The sequence below is a fragment of the Cupressus sempervirens genome, chromosome 7 (genome assembly GCF_028749045.1).
Source record: "Cupressus sempervirens isolate cs-2001-9-10 chromosome 7, ASM2874904v1, whole genome shotgun sequence".
Lineage (NCBI taxonomy): Eukaryota > Viridiplantae > Streptophyta > Pinopsida > Cupressales > Cupressaceae > Cupressus > Cupressus sempervirens.
The window spans coordinates 389,385,757-389,409,036 of record NC_143124.1 but is presented as its reverse complement, the minus strand read 5'-3'; the positions used below and the strand labels follow the sequence as shown (position 1 = coordinate 389,409,036).

At 34.2% G+C, this 23,280-nt stretch overlaps 2 pseudogenes; both read left to right on the top strand.

The window, feature by feature from the left end:
• Positions 1 to 1,252: 1,252 nt before the first annotated feature.
• On the top strand, positions 1,253 to 2,160 carry LOC149547137 (mannan endo-1,4-beta-mannosidase 6 pseudogene; annotated as a pseudogene).
• A 4,532-nt stretch (positions 2,161 to 6,692) lies between these two features.
• LOC149547136 (mannan endo-1,4-beta-mannosidase 8 pseudogene) lies at positions 6,693 to 10,946 on the top strand (annotated as a pseudogene).
• The last annotated feature ends 12,334 nt before the right edge of the window (positions 10,947 to 23,280 follow it).

Here is a 23,280-nt window from a genome sequence, read left to right as displayed (position 1 = left end):
AAGTTTTATTTGATTGGGAAGGATCTAGTGAAGAAAAATAGAGATCTATATCAGCAATTTAGTTGTATCTCATTCAAGTCATTCATTGTTACCTTCTTACCATTGTAGCATTGATTCCAAAATCTCTTAATGGATTTGATCTAATAGTCATTTGTAAATCCTCTAACAAGGTGACACTTCAATTGAATCCTTATAGGGTGATTAAATCCGCTAACAAGGTCACACCTAACAATGTGTATTCTAACCTTTAACTAGGTTGGCTCCTAACAGGGCTCACTTCAAAAGAGTGCAAATTAGTAGCTAGTTACTTGGTGGTTTTTCTGATATTGGGTTTCCATGTTAAATTTGGTGTCTCATGCATTCATGTTATTTCTTTTATGGTTGCATGTTAATCACTATGTATGTTTAAAGTTCAGTAATAGGTTAACATACACTGCATTTACTGAGTTACAAAATTTTTCTATATGTTTACTAAGTGACAATAGTAACTAGTTTTATCAGACATCTAAGGGATCTATGGATTTTTTTTTGTGGTAACTAATTCACCCCTCCTCTCGGTTGCTCCATCTATATTACCAACAATTGGTATCAGAGCTTTTGGTGCTTACAGGAAAGGTTTTAAGGACCTAACCTAAAGATCAAGATGTCTTACAAGAGGGAAATTCCAAGGCTTAATGGGGATAACTTTTCAGCATGGTAGGGACTAATGACACTTCATTTGGCTTCCATTGGAGATATAGGATTGAAATACCTTGATGAAGAATATGTAACTCCTTCTGGTACATTATCTATTAATGACATTGCTAAGAAGAAGACTCATAACACCATGATGATAGACATTGCATCTGCTCTTAGCTATGAAGAATTTGATAATGTCAAGGACTGCAAAACTACCTTTGATATGTGGAACAAGCTAAAGGACATCTACATTGGTCATGACAATGTGAGACAAGGTAAAGGACATGGATAAGTTTTCCATGTTAGTTGTTCAGAAAAGAATTTCTTTTTAGCCAGACCCACTTTGGGGCCTGACTAATCCTATTAGATTAATAAGGTGATAAAAAAAAGGTGGAGAGATTCAATATATCAAAGGATAGACCTTATTATCAAGATCAACCAAGAAAAGGGTATTCATCAAAATTGAGCCTCTCAGTAATGACAAGACTATTCTTTATTTAAAAAAATTTCTTAGTTGAAAGTAAGAAATTTTCTTGCTGATGTAAAGAATGGGGTTTTAAACTTGTCCATCCAAATGTTAAGACAATGGAGTATAAGAACACTAGCTTCAAAAAATGGAGGTTGGAGAACCCTTCAAAAATTCCCCAGTGTTTATAATGAGGACATGCTCAAGCTTTGGACTTTATTGTAAGTGAAGCCAAGGAGAATAAAATTAGATTGATTTTGAGCATATTGAACAACTCATGGGAAGCCTACGGAGGGAAAGCACAATATGTGAAGTGAGGGAAGAAGGATGGTTTAACTCTTAAATCTAATGGTGATTTCTTGATCGAACCCTCAAGACCTATTTTAAAGCCCATCTTAAGGCTATGTTAAACAAGATGAATATAGTGACAAAAGTGATATACAAGGATGATCCCACCATTTTTGCATGGGAACTCATGAACGAACCCCATTATCAGTTTGACTCATCTAGAAATGCATTGTAGGCATGGATGGAAGAAATGGAAGCATACATAGAATAGGTGGATTCAAAACATATGTTAGAGATAGAGATGGAAGGGTTTTACGGGTTTTAGCTCTAGACAAACTATGACTCAACCCATATAGTACCACGCAAGGTGAGGGTACGAACATCATTAGAAACCACATGGCTTTTGACATCGATTTTGCATTTTTTCATATCTACACAGTGTGTTGGGTTGATCAATACATTATTCCAAAGCACCTGCCATTTGTGAAGAGCTGGACACAAGCTCATTTTGAAGATGCAGAAATGACTCTAAAGATGCTTGTTCTTTTGCTGAGTTTGGAGTGTCTAAGAGATATGGAGGATAGAACATTGGCTATAGAGACACATTTATGCAAACAAAATATGGAGAGCATGGCGTTAGGGAGGAATACATGGTAACAGAGGTAAAGGATGGTTTAAAGGAAGTCAGAGGTAGCTGCACATTGTATCAGACAAGCATTCCAATGTAATAGAGTTCCCACGTAGTTAAAAAAGTAGCCCATGTCCAAGCCACATTAAAAAAAAAAAAAGCATCAATAGGAAGAATGAGGTGGATCCACATAGGGGAAAAGAGCTCAAGCCAAAAGAGGAATAAAAGAGAGGTAGTTGTCTGAAGAGTGTTGAGGTGGCATGTTAAGAAAACATACCGGCATATAAAAAGTGCTGGCTAGCATATAAATTACAGTCATAAAAGGAGGAATCTCAGCAGACACAAGGAAGAAGCTACCAAATGCTAGATAAAGGAAGAGTGCTCACACATTGAGGAAAGGCAAAGAGGCCATTTAAAAACAAGAAGCCCTAGCTAAAACAAGAGCAGTAGTCGCCAGTCAAAGATAGGGTCGTTGTTAATGCAAGCAGAGCTCATTTAGTTTATCCCATATTCATGGGGGGGCGAGGACTTTTAATATGTAAATAGATGGTTGCGCAATGCTTAAGTGTCTTAAAGATACATTAGTTTTTAAGGCCACATCCTCATGTGGTATGATCGGCTCATGGGTCCACACAGTTGTATGACCGGAGAGAAGTTTCAAAGATATTACGTTGTTATGCTTACCCCATGTGGTTGGGAGCCAATTTTTGAAAAGTTTTGATATTATGGCTAGTTGTATGATTGTAGAAGGATTCTCAAATGTTCTTGGTGTTATGCTCGACATGTAAGAACGTAAACCAAAATCTTTAGCATAAGAATGTAAAGGTAAAGCCTTGGGTATTACAGTGCTACAAAATTTGAGGCCCATATGGTCGGGAAGAAAAATTTGCATGCTCAAGGTGCTACGGGAGAATAAGCAATGTATTAATAAATAAAAATATTTCAGGCATATGAATGTAAGCATGTCCCACCGTACAAGCACAAAAGAAAAATTGAAATATTTCAAATTGAAAATAAAATGTGGGACCCACCTAGGTTGTGAGCCAATCAAAAAATTGACATGTGACATAATAGGAATGGAGGGATAAGGATAAGGTAAATATAAAATCAAATTTAGATTTAAAATGAAGAATATGAATAAATTTAAAAATTTAAATAGTTTTAACTATGTAAATTTTGAAATTTTTGAATTTTAAAGGCCTGTTCATAATCCAGGAGCCTGTTTTTCAAATGGCCATATTAGAGGCATTTTTTGTCCAAAATAGGTAGTGCAATATACTGTTGGAACTAGGCAGAAGTAAACTATCCATTTTTTAGGTCAGATTATGCACAGGTCTTCATCGATATGTTATGTAAGCAAATTTGCAATTTTAGGGGCATTCTCAGTAAAAGGGGCAGAATTCATCATGGGATGTCAGAATCAGTTGGGGAACATATATTGATATTTGTTGAAGCTTAAAATGAATTTTGGAAATTTTTTTACCCTTCTTGAGTTCATTTTTAACCAAATTTTGTTGTTATAGATCAGGCATCAAATTAGTTACTTGTTCAATCAGATATTTTAGATTGTTTGTGCTTTTTGGAGGCAAAACTGATTGAAGATTTGATTCACCAATTGATGGGAGAGATTAGAAAGAAGTTATTTAGTTGTAGGAGATTGAATTTCAAGTGGACAGATGTCAATTGCATAACGGATCTAAGAATTCACTTCTTGATATATATTTCTTTCTTTCATTGATTGTAAGGTGTTGGTAGTTTTCTTTGGGTAATACCATCAAGGTTCCAGTGTTTTATTGTTGAAACCAGGGATTGTAGATGGTTTTGCTTCCTGTCTATTGAGCTGTGTTTTGGCAATGAAGGCCACGCATCCACCTCTTGTGCAAATTTTCAATTCATTCTCATGTGTTGTTTTCTGAGATTAATGGAGATTGATGTTAGATTATGTGAATTATTTAGAGTTTCATTTAGTTCTACCAGTTCATGTATTCAGTCTTTCCATGGATGAATATAAAAAAGGATTTACAAGAATTATCTGAGTTTCCTTGTTCTATCTCCTAATTCTTCATATGTCATTAACTTTGTGATTAATGGATACCGTTCATTTGATTTAAGGCAACTTGGATGAGTTGTGTATTAGATTTTTTGTTGCTTGTAACTCAAGGAGTTAGGTAAATGCTTTAGCATTCTGATAGGGTTTCTGGGTGTATGAAGGGGATATTGCATAAGAATGGGATTTGGGATTTTTAGTTGATAAACTTGATTGTAATGCAAACAAATTAGGTCATCCTACTGGTAATGACTCTATGTTTTAATGGATAAGGCACTGAGCACTAAATTAGATGTAAGCTGATATGAATTTCATTTGCACAAAATCTTTTATTCAAAATAAATTCAGTATTTCACATTTTTTTAGTGGTCTGAAAATAATTAACCCTCACTCAACTTGTGAATATCATAGGATTTGCAATTTTCTACTAGAGATATGTGTTATTACATGAGTTATTAGGAGATATAGGGGTTTTCATCTACAATAAATAGGTTCATATTTATGTTTTAAATGCACTATTACCATATCTCAGAACCTGAAGGTTAACCCACCTAGGTCTTGTAGAGCCTGAAGTGAAGAAGGGTCAAGCCTTATAGTTGGCCCAAGATTGTAGTCAGGTGCATTCATCATAGGAATTTTCTAGCCTTAGATGCATTTGTCTGGTTTCTTGGTTGTTTGTAAAACTATTAAATAAGGAGCCAAAAATTTGGTGACTCTACTGGAGAGTTACATACAAAAGAAGCTAAAATCTCTAGCATGAAAGAGATTGGATACAAAAAATATATAGCAAGAGGTGTTTCTTATTTCCTTGCTGAAGTTTCATGCACCCCAGTAAGTTTTTATCCATCTACAACAGTAATTTCAAGTTTGAATATAGATTGTGTTACTAAGTTTTATTTCTAGTCAATTCAACTAGTTGTTGTTTTCATAGTACTACTGAAAATTTAGCACCGGAATTATTTTAAAGGGTTTTCTCTCTTCAAGTTGTTTAAAGTTTTGCAAAGTTCTACAAAGTGACAATTCAGTTAAGATCTGTAGTGTTATGAATTATGTTTTAAATCTTTCTCGTGAGTGGCAACTCTCTAAAGGATCTTTGAACTAGTGTAGATCGGTTATGTATAAATGTTTTCAAGAGTTTTCAATTGAAATAGGTAGATCTAAAAGTTGGGTCAAAATTTTGAACAAGAAGAAAGATATATATACGTTCTTTACTAATAAGTTTTAAAGTGTTGTTTGATCTGTTGTCATAAGTTTTGAAATGTTAAAAAATGAACCACAGTTGTGATTTCATTTAGTTCTCCTCAAAGAGATAGCAACTCTACAAAGGATATGATCAATGGTGTGAGGAATTGAGATGAACACTAGGCCAACCAACAGATCAATGTTTTCAGCATGACACTTGAGGTATTTTATATTTTCATGTGATTCCTATTTCATGAAAGTGAGTTATACATATGTGTTTTCCATCAAGTCAAGTTTCAACACTAAGAGGAAGAGAATAGTGTAATAGGTTTCATACACTTCATTAGATCAAGTTTCGTTCGGTTGTATTTAAGTTTGTGAAGTATGTTTGAAGTTGAGATTGGTAGAAGGGTATAGATCTGCTGCAAATTACAAAATAGAATTATGGGTGAATGAGTTTCATTTTTTTTAAGGATGTCAAGATTCATTTCACCTAAGATGCAACCAGTTAGTCAAGTTCCTGGATCCATTTCTTCCAAGAGATATATGTGATTATGTTTCAATGGTATTCATGGTTTCCTGAATGTCATTCCTAATGATGTTAGAAAATTTTTGACTAAGTTTAATGGGAACCATCTTGTTTCATCTAATCATCATGTTGAGTTGTTTATTGATTTGATGGGTGACTATGAAATTGCTCATGAAGACGTGCACATGAAGCTATTTGTTCAAACCTTGGAAGGAGATGCTAGAGACTAGTTTTTTTTTTTACCAACATGATCTATTTAATCTTGGAGTGAGTTGCATTCCACCTTCATGAAGCAATTTAGAGAATGGGTAAGCATATCTGATTCTTATGACAAGTTCTTGAATATTCGTATTCAGAGTGATGAACTTGTCCCTCAAGTTAACATCAAATTTGCAAGAGTTTTGAATGAAATCCCTGAGAGTTATAAACCTAATGATCAAATGTGTTTAGCTATATATTTTGATGCATTTGATACGAAAATGAATTATCTACTAAGAGATAAAGAATCAAAGACATTATATTAGGCTTTTATGACTGCTAGGGATATTGAGAACAATATGAAGTATGGATTGACTAGAGGCCATTTTTCTATGAATGATTGCCAGTATAATGGTCATGAAAGAAAATTTGAATATGGTGTTGATTCTTCAGTTTTGAATAAGCTTATCAATACCCCTACTATAATGAATAATCAGATTGAAATTTCAAATCAGAATGTATGTGTAGAGACGAATGAGTTTATTGCAAATAAAGACACATGTGTTCATGATGTTACAGCAATAAGAAATTTTTCAGACTTGATAGGGTTCAACGCTATGCTGATTTTATGAATCAAGGTTTAGTTACAATAGTAAGTTCTTCTCAAGATGATTATATGTATGATGATGTAACTAACACTTCAAATTTTGAACTTGTTGCACCTATATCTCAGTTCTGTGTAGGTGAGGAGGCTAAAAGTTGTCTCTATGATCATGAGTTTAATGTTGCTGATCTGACATGTCGTAGTGAGATAACACAAGATGAAGAATGTCAGTCACATTTATCTCAATCAAAATTAGAGGAACAAAGCACATATATTTGTAATGTTTCAGTAGTGGATGATCAGATAGATTCACTTGATCAGTCAGATACACAAGAAATGAATTATCTTATTAAGAGATTGCATTCTGTTGAGAATATTATAAAGGTTGAATTTGAAAGATATGCATCTCAATATGAGTACGAAGATGTTGAAAGTCACCTTTCAATTGATGATAATGAAGTTTTCGATCCAGTATATTATCAAGAGGTGTCATACGAAGTTGATGATGAGAGTTATCACTCGAGTCAAGGAGAGGATAGTCATAGTGTATGTTCATCTTCATATGAATCAAATGTAAGTTGGGAAGAAGAAAGCAATAACAGGAGTGAGTATTCTTATGTCAGTAAAGAAATGAGTTCTATTTCTAAATTTGAAAGTAAATTCCTAGTTTAGAGTTATACAAGTCAACTAGATGTTGAAAGTTGTGAAGATTTGTTTACACAATACGAGGATAAAGAGGTTGTTTATAAGAATGGATTACCTAATTGTGTAGATGAATGTCTTGAGAATGAATGCAATGATGATCAGTATATGAATGATTCTAAGGTTAATGCATTAGCACCTATTACTAAGATAAATAATGATAGGTCTGCAAAACATTTGAATTTCCTACATGAAGACAATGAAAGTAACTTTGATTTATATTCTACATGCTTCGTTGATGGAATAGAAAGTGAGTCCGCATGTAGTTCTGATTTTTCTTCACATGTTGAAAGTCTCCATGAAGACAAGATGGGTAATGGTTTTAAAGTATATACTAATTCTCTATATGATGAAAATCTTGAGGATGATTAGCCCATTTTTTGTCATAATGTTCAAAGAGGATCAATGCATGGAGTTATCAACCTGTTGTTTGAAGAAGGCATGGAAGCTTTAGATTTAGTGGAGAATGAGTTTAATGATGATACTTTATCATAATGCTATAATAAGTTAGATTATTCTTCTTCTAGGTATGATAGTGAAGATAATGATGTTGCATCGGATGATATGGATGACAAGGTGTTTGACAAAGTAATTATTGAAAATCAGTGTGCACCTTGTAAATATTTTTATGATGAACCTTCTAATGTGAAGACTAATCTGTTTGTTGACTTTGAAGAAACATTTGAAGATTATGGATTAGCATTAGATTCTGATATGGATGACATGTGTGAATATGAATCTAACTACTCATTTGAGATTCAGTTGGCAACACTTGAAGAGATGCAAAGTCAAGGTGAGTTGAAAAATCCTGATATATATAACTCTTTCCATGAATCTGAATATGAACACTTTGTGTTTCTAGTAGACAACATGCATGAATCAGTCAATAAATATTAGTTCCAATTTGATGTTGACATTCATGAGCATGCTGATGTTCTTTTTCATAGTGAGCAAGAGGTTAAAGTTATGCTAAGTTTTTACATGCATTATGAAAGTGAAGGGGTTGATTTCATTTTGCCAAGTGATTTGTTTCATGATGTTCATCTGATTGGTGAAATTGATAGAAGTAATTTCAGTTTACCTCATGAGGAAAGGAATGAAAATCAGGTGTACGATAGAGGTAAACAATTTTGTTGAGGTTCGGTGGCTCGGGGCCATCGTGTGTACATAATATTAGTGGTAGTTTTCCTATTTTCAATAAAGTTGTTCAAGAGAAGTTTTGAAGTTTAGGTGTGTGGTCTACTTCTTGTAGAGATCTAAAATCTTTCCATGCCCACAAGGGACATGCATTCCCAGATAGAGCCACCGTTGGCGCTCAAAATTGTAGCCCAAATTTTGAGTACCATTGAGAAATCAAGCCACATAAATGCATGTGTACCCAGCTATATCTTTGAGGCCCCTAAGGTGTATACTGATTCTAACACCTTCCATTTAGCCCATCCACATGTTCCATGAAGTTAAATCATCATTCTGAGTCATTTCATGAAGTTCCATTTTGAGAAATTGCTAAATCTACATTTTCACCCAAGTGTCAAACAATGATAGAAGGTTGTGTTTGCAAGTGAATATCTCACACCCAAGAATATTTTATGATTTTCCACTTTGGGAGTATCTAATATCTGTACTTGAGAACCTATGTTTTATATTTTGAGTCATTTCAAATTTGTTTGACTAGGTTTCAAATCCCTCAAAGTTGGTCATTTACTATTCTATGCATTTGTGTAGTTGTTCACATTTCTGGAAAGCCCTGTTGACCAAAATGTTGGAATTCCTATTGTGTTGTATTGGAAACATCAGAGACTTGTTATGTTTCAAGTTTCAGCTGATGAAAAATCCATTTGATCAGATTTTAAATGCAATTCCAAACACAATTTCTATGTTTTTACTAGTGTCATAAAGTGTAGATTGATTGGAACCGTTGTTCGTGATGTTATAACTTGAGATCTATGATTGCCTAGATTGAATGGATTGTACCACTATTTTTTCCTTTGAAAATACTTTAAGTATGCCAATTTTCAAGTCATGACGCATCCATTTGCACACTTTTCCAGGTCATTTCCATTTGCAAAAAAATCACTTTTTTGCCATTATTTCCAATTAGCAAATCCAAGTAGCCTACTTTGACTAATCAACATTTGCATCTTGTTATTTGTCATGAGCCCAAATCAGAAATCCATACTCTCCTCATGACAATGAACTGATGCCTTAAGTTTCATCCCTCCAAGTGACCGTCTACCTAGTTTTTGAAGCCAATGCCATACACGATTTATGGTTTTCTAACATGTTTTCATGCAGGTGATTTTGAGAAGGAAACTTCGATAGTGAATATATTTTGACCCTAAATTTTTAATGAGATAAGATTCAATAGGGTGAAAATATGTGGAATACAGAATTAGTATGTTAGATTTCAAAGCTCGGCAAGGTGTTTATGTTAGTTTTTAAAGCCAGGCATGTCAGTTTTTAAAGCCAGGCAACAGGCCTCCTGAAACAGATTTCACAATGGTGTAGAAATGTTTTAAAATGAGTTTTAGTGGTGAACATGTAATCAAAGTTGATTCCATTTAGGTCAAGAGGGTTGATGGATAAGTTTTCCATGTTAGTTGTTCAGAAATGAATTTTTTTAGATGGACCCACTTTGGGGCTTGACTAATCTAGTCAAATTAATAAGGTGATAAATTAAGTTGGAGAGATTCAATATATCAAAGGATAGACCTTATTACCAAGATCAACTGAGGAAAAGGTATTCATCAAAATTGAGCCTCTCAGTTATGACAAGACTTTTCTTTATTTAAAACATTTTCTCGGTTGAAAGTATGAAATTTTCTCACTGATGTAAAGAATGAGGTTTTAAAACTTGTGCATTCAAATGTTAAGATAGTGGAGTACAAGAACATTAGCTTCACAAAATGGTGGTAGGAGAACCCTTCAAAAATTTCTTGGTGTTTATAATGAGGACGTCCTCAAGGCTTTGGACTTTATTGTAAGTGAAGCCAAGGAGAATAAAATTAGATTGATTTTGAGCATATTGAACAACTCATGGGAAGCCTACGGAGGGAAAGCACAATATGTGAAGTGAGGGACGGAGGATGGTTTAAATCTTAAATCTAATGATGATTTCTCAATCCAACCCTCAAGACCTATTTTAAAGCCCATACTAAGGTTGTGTTAAACAAGATGAATATAGTGAGAAAAGTAATATACAAGGATGATCCCACCATGTTTGCATGGGAACTCATGAATGAACCCCATTGTCAGTTTGACCCATCTAGAAACACATTGCAGGCATGGATAGAAGAAATGGAAGCATACATAAAATAGGTGGATTCAAAACATATGTTAGAGATAGAGATGGAAGGGTTTTATGGGTTTTTGCTCCAGAAAAACTATGACTCAACCATTACAGTGCCACTCAAGGTGAGGGTGCAGACTTCAGCAGAAACCACAAGGCTTTTGGTATTGATTTTGCATTTGTTCATATCTACACAGTGGGCTAGGTTGATCAATACATTATTCCAAAGCACCTTCCATTTGTGAAGAGTTGGACATAAGCTCATTTTGAAGATGCAGAAAAGACTCTAAAGATGCCTGTTCTTTTTTGAGTTTGGAGTGTTTGAGAGATATTGAGGATAGAAAATCAGCTATAGAGACACATTTATGCAAACAAAATATGGAGAGCATGGCATTAGGAAGGAATATGTGGCAATAGAGGCATAGGATGGCTTAAAGGAAGTCAAAGGTAGCCATACATTGCATTAGACAAGCATTCAAATGCAATAGAGTTCCCACGTAGTTAAGAAAGTAGCCCACGTCAAAGCCACATTTTTAAAAAAGAAAAGCATCGATAGGAAGAATGAAGGTGGATCCACATAGGGGAAAAGAGCTCACACCAAAAGAGGAATAAAATAGAGGAAGCTGTCTGAAGTGTGTTGAGGTGGCATGTTAAGAAAACATACCAGCATATAAAAAGAGTTGACTAGCATATAAACTGCAGTCATAAAAGGAGGCATCTCAATAGACACAAGGAAGAAGACACCAAACACTGGATAAAGTTAGAGTGCTCACACATTGATGAAAAGAAAAGAGGTTGTTTAAAAACACGAAGCTGTAGCTAAAAGAAGAGGAGTAGTCACTAGTCAAAGATAGGTTCACTATTAACACAAACAGAGCTCATTTGGTTTATCCCATATTCATAGGGGGGGCGGGGAATTTTAATATGTAAATAGACAGTTGCACAATGCTTAAGTGTCTTAAAGATGCATTAGTTTCTGAGGCCACGTCCTCATGTGGTATGATCGTCTTGCATGTCCACATAGTCATATGACTCGAGAGAAGTTTCATAGATCTTACGTTGTTACGCTTACCTCGTGTGGTCAGAAGCTAATTTTTGAAAAGTTTTGATATTACGCCCAGTTGTATGATTGTAGAAGGATTGTCAAATGTTCTCGGTGTTATGCTTGACGGATAAGAACATAAATCAAAATCTTTAGTGTGAGAATCTAAAGGTAAAGCCTTTGGTATTATGGTACTATGAAATTTGAGGCCCGTATGGTCGGGAAGAAAAATTTGCATGTTCACAATGCTATGGGAGAATAAGTAATGTGTTAATAAATAAAATATGTTAGGTGTATGAATGTAAGCATGTCCCAACATAGTAGCACAAAGGAAAAATTGAAATATTTCAAATTGAAAATAAAATGTGGGACCCACCCAAGTTGTGAGCCAATCAAAAAATTGACATGTGGCATGACAGGAATGGAGGATAAGGATAAAGTAAATATAAAATCAAAATTAGATTTCAAACGAATGATTTGTTCAAATGAAGAATATGAATAAATTTAAAAAGTTATATAGTTTTAACTATGTAAATTTTTAAAATTTTGAATTTTAAAGCCCTGTTCATAATCTAGGGGCCTATTTCTCAAAATTTCATATCAAGGGCATTTTTTGTCCAAAATAAGCAGTGTAGTATACTATTGGAACTGAGAGGAAGTAGACTATCCATTTTTGAGGTCATATTATGCACAGGTCTTCACTGATATGCTCTGTGTGTAGATTTGCAATTTCAAGGGCATTCTTAGTAAAAGGGGTAGAATTCATCATGGGATGTTAGAATTAGTTGGGGAACAAATACTAATGTTTTTTGAAGCTTAAAATGAATTCAGGAAATGTTTTTACCCTTCTTGAGTTCATTTTTAACCAAATTATGTCGTTCCAGATTAGGCATCAGTTACTTGTTGAATCAGATATTTTAGATGGTTTATGCTTTTTGGAGGAAAAACTGATTGAAGATTTGATTCACCAATTGAGGGGAGAGATTAGAAAGAAGTTATTTAGTTGTAGGAGATTGAATTTTAAGTGGATAGATGTCAATTGCATAATAGATCCAAGAATTCACTTCTTGCTATATCTTTCTTTCTTTCATTGATTGTAAGGTGTTGGCAATTTGCTCTAGGTAATACCATCAGTGTTCCAGTGTTTTATTGTTGAAACTAGGGATTTTAGATGGTTTTTCTTCCTGTCTATTGAGTTGTGCTCTAGCAGTGAACACTACACATCCACCTCTTCTGCAAATTTTTCAGTTTATTCTCATGTGTTGTTTTCTGAGATAAATGGAGATTGATGCTAGATTATGTGAATTATTTAGAGTTTCATTTAGTATTACTAGTTCATGTATTCAGTCTTTCCATGGATGAATAGAAAAAATGGATTTACAAGAATTATCTGAGTTTCGTTGTTCTGTCTCATAATTCTTCATATGTCATTGACTTTGTGATTAAATGGATACGGTTTATTTGATTTAAGGAAGCTTGGATGAGTTGTGTATCAGATCTATTGTTTCTTCTAACTCAAGGAGTTAGGTAAATGCTTTAGTGTTCTGATAGGGTTTCTAGGTGTATGAAGGGGATATTTCATAAGAATGGGATTTGGAGTTTTCAGTTGATAAACTTGATTGTAATGCAAATGAGTTAGGTCATCCTACTAGTAATGACTCTATGTTTTAATGGATAAGGCACTGATCACTAAATCAGATGCAAGCTGATATGAATTATTCAAAATAAATTTAGTATTTCATGTTTTTGTAGTGGGTTGAAAATAACTAACCCTCACTCAACTTGTGAATATCATAGGATTTGCAATTTGCTACTATATATTTGTGTTATTACATAAGTTATTAGGAGATAGAAGGGTTTTCATCTACAATAAATAGGCTTAGATTTATGTTTTAAATGCACTAGTACCATATCTCAGAACCTGAAGGTTAACTTGCCTAGGTCTTACAGAGCCTGAAGTGAAGAAGGGTCAAACATTATAGTTGTTTCAAGACTATAGTCAGGTGTATTCATCATAGGGATTTGCTAGCCTTAGATGCATTTGTCTGGTTTCTTGGTTGTTTATAAAACTATTAAATTAGGAGCCAACATAATCTTTGCTTGATAGTAGCACAACTTTCAATTACTTTAAAGATTGATCCTTTTGTTTACTATACAATCTTATACTCATAATCAAATTTTGACGTAGGCATGAGGATGAATAACTAGGGCCAAAGGCTCACCCAACTATCCAAACCACCCTTCAAGAGTTAACACAACAGAAATGGACACAAAGAATAGCAACCAAAGTAGGAAGAAGAGTGAATTACTTTTATTGATTCATCAAGATATCTTCTTACATGCCAACTATAAGTCCTTTCGGGTTATAGCCAATTACAAATACATTCAAATTCAAAGATCTGACTGCAAATTCGTTCTTTCAATTTTGCTCTCTAATCTTCTTCCCAAAAGCTTCTTCTCCAAAAACTTCTTCTCCCAAAAACTTCTTCTCCCAAAAACTTACTTAACTCTAAGCCTAAACTCTCTATTTATACTTTCCAAAATGGCTTATAGAACATTCTAGAACATAGAGAAGCCACAAGTCAGCTCTCAACAAATAGAACTACTTATACCAAAATTAAATGTGAGCAAAGTCAGCCCAAATAGGAACCAGACATAGATTACTCGGCAAAAGAAAGCTTCCCAAATATGGCACTTGGCATACACTAGGTAACTTGGCATATGAAGGAATACTACAATAACTTTGCACATGAAGAGTGCTATAGTCACTTGACACATGAAGTAATGCTACAGTAACTCAGCACATGAAGAGTGCTACAGTAACTTGGCACATGAAGAGTGCTACAGTAACTCAGTACATGAAGGAATGCCATAGTAACTTGGCACATGAAGAGTGCTATAGTAACTCAACACATGAAGAGTGCTACAATAAATCAACACCAACTAAGTGCTTTAGTAACTTGGCACATGAAGGGTGCTATAGTAACTCGGCACTAACGATAGAATAAACAAAAAATGAGTAGGATAACAAGGCAACTGAGGATGCTCCTGCATCAGACAACTAGGGTTGAAATAAATGATTCTCCTTAATCACTGAGATGCCCCAACCTGAGCTAAATCCAACTCAAATTCAGAAATCTATGAAGCATCTTCAATAGGTCTGTTCTTCCACTTCACCAAATATTCATAGCAATCTTTTCCTCTTGTACTCTTGCCAACTCTCTGATCCAATATCTGTTCAACTTCCTCAATCTATTTCTTAGGATAATCATCTAGTATAACAACTTTATCCTGTGACTCTTGATACTTATACAAATCAGCAATATTAAGTATAGGAGATATATCCATGTCATCAGGTAACTCAACTTCATAAGCATTACCACTATCAAAATTATTCAAGATCTTACAAGGTCCAAATTTTTTCATCGTCAGCTTGCTATATGTTCCAACTGAGAATCTTCCTTTCTTCAGATGAACCATCACCTCATCACCAACTTGAAAATCATGGTGTCTTCTAGACTTATCAGCATTCTCCTTATACTTTTGATTGCTTTGTTCCAACCTCAACTTCACTTCCTTATACAAGGACTCCATAAAATCAACAAATTCTTCTCCTACAGTGTTTTTCTTTTCTTCACCAGCAACATCTCTCAAATCTAATATACCTCGAGGATGCATTCCAATAACAATCTCAAAAGATGCTTTCCCTGTACTCCTATTCACACAATTATTATATGCAAATTCAGCATGTGCCAATACTATCTCCCAATTACTTGGCTTATTCTCAACTAAACATCTCAACAAATTTCCCAAGCTTCTATTCAAAACCTCTATATGTCCATCTGTTTGTGGATGGAATGTAGAACTATACTTCAATTTAGTACCCATCTTCTTCCACAAAGTCTTCCAAAAATAATGAAGAAACTATTGTCTCTATCTGAAATAATACTTCTTGGTAATCCATGCAATCTCACAATCTCTTTAAATAAAAGTTCAACAGTATTCTCTACATCTGATTTCTTCTTACATGGTATAAAATGAGCCATCTTAGAAAAATTTTCCACTACAACAAATATACAATCATACCCCTTCACTATTTTAGGCAATCCAAGAACAAAATCCATACTAATGTTAGTCCAAGGTTTCTCAGGAACAGTAATAGGTGTATACAAACTAGTATTTTGACTCACTCCCTTTGCAACTTGAAAAAATCCACAACTCTTTACAAATTTCTAAATATCCTTATACATTTGTGGCCAATAATATTTCTCTTTCAACAAACTCAATGTCTTATCAATTCCAAAATATCCAACTAATCCACCACTATGCTTTTCCTTAATTAGATTCAACCTCATAGGACTTCTAGAAATACACAACTGAATACCTTTGAACAACATACCTTCTTGAATGAAATACTCATCATACTTACTTATGTGATCTATTAGATTTGGTGCTCTACACTCTCTCCATGCCTTAGAAAAATCAAGATCAACATCATATAACTCTTTCATCTCATCAAAACCAAGAACTTCAACCTTCATTTCAGTCAACAAATAATGTCTTCTACTCAATGCATTAGCAACTTTGTTAGTAACTCCACTCTTGTGCTTGATCACAAATGTAAAACTCTACAAATACTCAACCCACTTCATATGTCTTTGATTCAATTTATGCTGACTTCCCAAGTATTGTAAAGCTTTATGATTAGTATACAACACAAACTCCTTAGGCATCAAATAATGTCTCCACTTCTTCAATTCTTGAACCATAACATAAAACTCTTGATCATACATAGAATATTTCCTTTTAGCATCATCCAACTTGAAATACTTTGTTGAAATCAGGTAAAGCCAATACAAGTAATTCAGCAACCTTTTGTTTCAAAGTCTCAAAACTCTTATCAGCTCCAAGTGTCCACTTGAATTCATTTTTATCTCCCCTCATTGTTTCAGTCATAGCATTACAAACAACACTGAATTTTTTTATAAACTTTAAGTAAAAACTAGCCAAACTATGAAATGATCTTACCTCACTCACATTATTAGGTGTAGGCCATTCCAAAATTGTTTTAACCTTCTCAGTATCTATCTTCAAACCATTAGCTGAAATCACAAATCACAAATACACAATCTCCTCTTGCATAAAAGAACACTTTTTTAGATTAATCAGCAACTTTTCCTCTTTCAACCTCTGCAATACTTGCCTAATATGCTCAAGATGTTCTTACTTAGTCTTGCTAAATATCAAAATATCATCCGAATAAACAATCACAAACTTACCCAAGAATCTTTTCAAAACTTCATTCATCAACCTGATGAAAGTACTAGGTGCATTAGTTAGACCAAAAGGCATAACCAACCATTCATACAAACCATCTTTTGTCTTGAAAGTAATCGTTCATTCATCACCTTCTTTGATTATGATCTAATGATAGCCACTCTTCAAATCAGTCTTGGTAAAATACTTTACTCCACTCAAACAATCCATTATGTCATCCATCCTTGGCATAGGAAACTTATATTGCAATGTTATCTTGTTAATGGCTCTAGAATCGATACATATTCTCCATTCTCCATTCTTTTTAGGTGCTAATGTAGTAGGTACAACACATGGACTCAAGCTTTCTCTAATCAAACCTTTCTATAAAAATTCATGCACTTGTCTATTAAGTTCTTCATTCTCTGCAAGTGTCAATCTATATGGTGCTTTGTTTGGCAAACTAGCTCCAGGGATTAGATCCATACAGAATTACTAATTTTCCATTTATTCTTTCCTTTGTCATCATTCTTCCATTTAGATTTACCTTTATCCTGCATAGAACTTTCAGATCGGCCACGTTCACTATAAGTTCTACCTCTACCTCTTTGGAATCTACCACCTCTACCTCTTTGTCTTTGTTCATGCTTCTTTGTCAAGATCTCCTTAGCCTTCAAGGCATATTGATATGCTTCTTCTACACTTTCTAGCTTCACAAAACTTATTTCATCTTGTATTGCAGATCTCAATCCATTAATGTACCTTGCAGTTTTCTCAACATCATCATCCACATGTCTAGATTTGATGTCTAATCTATAAAATTCCTCAATATATCCTTTTACAGTCATGTCTTTTTGCTTCAAATTTTGCATCTTTCTCAAAAAGCTAACCTGGTAATTAGCAAAAAAGAATTTTTTCTTTACCTTGTTCACCATCTTTGGCCAAGTTCTGATCTTCTCCTTTCCTCTCCTTTGTCTATCAGTTTGCAAGTGCTCCCACCATAGTGATGTATGGCCTTTCAACCTAGTGACTACAATCTTCACCTTTCTATTATCAGGAGTGTTTCCATACTCAAAGAACTTCTCCACATTAGAGATCCAATCCAACACAATATTGGTGTCCAATTTTCCATCATAAGGAATAACTTCTATAGCAAGCTTTGAATTCACTCTAGACAATGCTCTCAACAATCTTTCTTCATCTTGATCTTCTTCAGGTATTGGATTATGGTTTGGTGTTGTTGTTTCTTCATCACTTACATCATCAAGATGTCTTGCTCTCCTTTGGGCTATCTCCATAGCATCTAATCTGGCTGCAATTTATCTCAACTAATCCAATATAGTATTATCAACATTATTTCCTCTACAATGAACCATCTTTACAAATCAGGTTCCTACAAGATTGTAACCCTCTACAAGTTATAGGTCAAATCCACATATCTGTCACCCTACAACCAAATCCAAATTAAGGTTCTACACGATCCAATCTCCATAAGGACGAACCTCAAGCTCTGATACCAATTGACACAGGCAAGGGGATGAATAAATAGGGCCAAAGGCTCACCTAGCTATCCAAACCACCCTACAAGAGTTAACACAACGGAAACAGACACAAAGAACAACAACCAAAGGAGGAAGAAGAGTGAATTACTTTTATTGATTCATCAAGATATCTTCTTACATGCCCAGTTGTAAGGCCTTTTGGGTTATGGCCAATTAGAAATACATTCAAATTCAAAGATCCAACTGCAAATTTGCACTTTCAGTTTTACTCTCTAATCTTCTTTCCAAAAGCTTCTTCTCCAAAAACTTCTTCTCCCAAAAACTTACTTAACTCTAAGCTTAAAATCTCTATTTACACTTGCCAAAATAGCTTACAGAAAATTCTAGAACATAGAGAAGCCACAAGTTGGCTCTCAAAAAATATAACTACCTATGCCAAAATTAAATGTGAGCAAAGTCATCACTCAACATACACTGGGTAACTCGGCACATGAAGGAATGCTACAGTAACTTGGCACATGAAGAGTGCTACAATAACTCGGCACATGAAGGAATGCTATAGTAACCCAGCACATGAAGAGTGCCACACTAACTCAACACATGAAGGAATGCCACACTAACTTGGCACATGAAGAGTGCTATAGTAACTCAACACATGAAGGAATGCTACAATAACTTGGCACATGAAGAGTGCTATAGTAACTCAACACATGAAGAGTGCTACAGTAACTTAGCACCAACTAAGTGCTACAGTAACTCGACACATGAATGGTTCTACAGTAACTCGGCACCAACTGTAGAATGAAAAAAAATGAGGAGGATGACAAGGAAACCTAGGATGCTCCTGCATCAAATGTACTAAATTCCAATGTAGTACCTTTCAATAACTACTACTCTCATTGTTATTTTGTAGGGAATAATCTATTTTATGAAAAACTCAATGATGAATGTTTGTGTATATTTGGGTCAACCATACACACATGGTATCATATTTTGATTTCATTGCTAGATTATGTTTACTTGGATCAATTTATTCAAGTAAATTAATAGGTAGGTTCAGTTCATTTATGATTCTAATAGTTTTTTTCTTTTCTTAATAGGTGGAATTTGCAAATGAAAGAATTAAAAGATAAACTCATTGATGCCATGACAACACTTTTTGGACCCAACATCTTTCAAAGACTTAGGCTCCTTGAGAAAGTGGGCCAAGATTTGAAGTATATTAAGTACAACTACAAGACCCAAATGAAAAACAAAACCCTTGTTATGAGCGGACCCCCTATATTCCTATTATTGAGTGGGAGAATCTTAAACAGAATGTCACTGAGAGAAAAACAAGAGATGGTGGAGAAATGGTTCCACCCGAGGAAAGAAGGTATATAATAATATTAAGAATGAAATTATGTAATAATTAATCTTAATACTTTTTTGATCTAACATATTTCAAACTTCACATAGGTTGCTTGACACATCAAGGACAACCGAAACAAGAAAATAGAAGCACAAGCAGCACAAGCTTGGCTCGGGTAGATATTCAAAACTTGTTGCATGAATTGTAATTATAAGTAAATGAAGAATTATATGAAAATATTTGTGAATAGTAAAATATTTAGTCTTGATGAAATTTATTACAAAAAAATATTCATGATACCAAGCAAAAATGTAGGCCATGGAGTTTTTTAAAAAAGAACTTATTAAGAGGACAAGAAATTAGCCTATAGAGAAGGCTATAGAGATGTGACTAAATGACTCTAAGAAATGAGTGATCAAGGTTCTTCTACTAGATCTATCATTGAGGTAAATAAGTCAATTGATTTTTATTTCAAATTGAATACTTAAGCAATTATGTATTTGATATTAAGTTCAAAAAAATAAGTCATTATAATTGTTTTAAGTAAGAAAATAATGATTATATACTTGTTTAAAAATTTTAAGTGAATATATTTATATGTATTAAAATGAACGAATAACATTTCTTATTATTTTTCTTATATTTATATGTATATATTGTTCATAAATGCACTAATCATTTACATTGGATTGCATCCTACCAATCTTGATACATTAGCCGAGCACCGTGGAGGTGTTGATTTGAATGTGGATCATAGTACTAAAGGTATATATGTTCTATTCAATTTTTTATTTTTGAATTATTAATACAAGTAAACATTTTAAATTGAATATTGGGTATGTGCAAGATCATGGTGTACCAAACTATGGCCTTAAGTGGCATTGAAAAAACAACAAATCAGGGTTACGTCAACTTGACACATAATTTTAAAGTGGTTATGGACTTTATATCAAAAAGTTGTAAGAAAATAATCTATAGGAAATTGAATGTAGTTTCTAAAATACTAGGCCTTATTAGGAGAAAAAATTAATTGATTGGTCAAAAGTTTGGATTTAATGCAGTACTACTAAAAATTTACTGCGAAAATAAAAAGTAGGTGTATGTCTCACCACCTTAATGAAAATGAAATGATAATATTTTTAAAATATAATTATAGATATAAAAATTAGACTCATGTCCAGATGTGACACATATTTTTTGATATTTTTATTCCAAATAAATAATTAAATATGAATTTTCTACCAAAGCATACTTGGAAAAAAAATCTCCTGTGTCTGACCACCTTAACTAATAGAGAATTTTACCAATTTTCTTTTTTTTAAACATTTTTCTTATACTAGGCGAAGCATAGAATGTGACACAACTTTTAGATTTAAAAAATGTTATACCATGTGAAAGTTATTGCTATTTTACAAGCAGTATGTCAATTGGTACTCTACAATAATCTTCATTGATAATAAACTAATAAATACTTATCAAACTAAGAATTTGACAACAATAATATTGATGGAATCTCGAGAGTGATATTGAAAAACCATTTTCATTTCATTCAATTTTGATCAAAATAACATTTTCAGATGGCTACCCGAAGTTTGAGTGTCACTAAAACCTTCCTCAAACATGTTTTTTGGGTTGACCCAGCAGGGTTACTAAATACCAGGCCTAATTGGATATCCGATCTCAAATCAGATATCTGATATGGCTCGGTGATTCCCATCCCTTTAAGGTGGGAAATTCAAAAGGCAAGTTTTTTTAATTTTAAATATGGAGGCAAACAAATTTAAAGGGGAATAAACATAAAACAATAACTTTAGACAATTTTAGAAGAAATTATATATTTCGTGAATGTGTGAACATTAATATTATAATTATTATTACATCATATTGATATATATGATTATTATTATTAAATATATATAATAGTATTAAATGACAAAATTATTCTATATAATAATATATATTGCTATTATTATTATTAAATCTATAATCTAGTAACATATATGATTATTATTGTTATATAATCTAATAATATTTTATTATTATATTAAAATATAATTTATAATATAATTATTAAATACAATATTCACATGTAATGGGTCAAAGGGGGTCATAAGTCACCCTATGACCCCCTTTGACCCATAAGAATGATTCAAGTATGTCCTTAGCAGTCCTAGGACCCCTACAAACATATGTCATCATGTAATGGGTGGAAGGAGGTTATAGGTCAACCTATGACCCCCCACATATGTCATCATTTAATGGGTTGAAGGGGGTCGTAGGTCACCTTATGACCCCATTTGATCCATAAGAACGATTCTAATATGTCCCTAGGGGTCCTAGGACTCGTAGGGAAATATGTCATCATGTAATCGGTTGAACGTGGTCGTAGGTTACCCTATGATGCCCTTTGACCCATAAGAACGATTCTAATATGTGCTTAGGGATCCTAGGACCCCTAGGGACATATGTCTTCATGTAATAGATTGAAGGGGGTCATAAGTCACCCTACAACCCTCTTTGACCCATAATAATGATTCTAATATGTCCCTAGGGGTCCAAGGACCCCTAGAGACATATGTCATCATGTAATGGGTCGAAGAGGGTTCGAAGAGGGTCGTAGGTCACCCTATGACCCCCTTTGACCCATAAGAACGATTCTAACATGTCCCTAGGGGTCCTAGGACCCTTAGAGACATATGTCTTCATATAATGGGTCAAAGGGGGTCGTAGGTCACCCTACGACCCCCTTTGATCCATAAGAATGATTTGAATATGTCCCTAGGGATCCTAGGACCCCTAGGGACATATGTCATCATGTAATGGGTCGAAAGGCATTGTAGGTCACCCTATGACCCCCTTTGACCCATATGTCGTCATGTAATGGGTCGAAAGGGGTCATTAGTCACCTTATGAACCCCTTTGACCTATAATAATGATTCTAATATGTCCTTAGGGATTCTATGACCCCTACAGACATGAGATCATGTAATGGGTCTAAGGGGGTCATAGGTCACCCTATGACCCCCTTGGACCTACAAGAATGATTCTAATATGTCCTTAGGTGTCATAGGACCCATAGGGACATATGTCATCATGTAATAGGTTGAAGGGGGTCATAGGTCAACCTATGACCCCCTTTGACCCATAATAATGATTCTAATATGTTCCTAGGGGTCCTAGGACCCCTAGGGGCATATGTCATCATGTCATGGGTCAAAGGGGGTCATAGGTCAACCTATGACCCCCTTTGACCCATAAGAATGATTCTAATATTTCTCTAGGCATCTTAGGACCCCTAGGGGCATATGTCATCATGTCATGGGTCGAAGGGGGTCACAAGTAAACCTATGACCCCTTTTGACCCATCAAAATGACTCTAATATGTCCGAGGGGTCCTAGGACCCCTAGAGACATATGTCATCATGTGATGGATTGAAGGGGGTCATAGGTCAACCTATGACCCGCTTTAACCCATAAGAATAATTTTAATATAACCCTAGGGTTCTTAGGACCCCTAA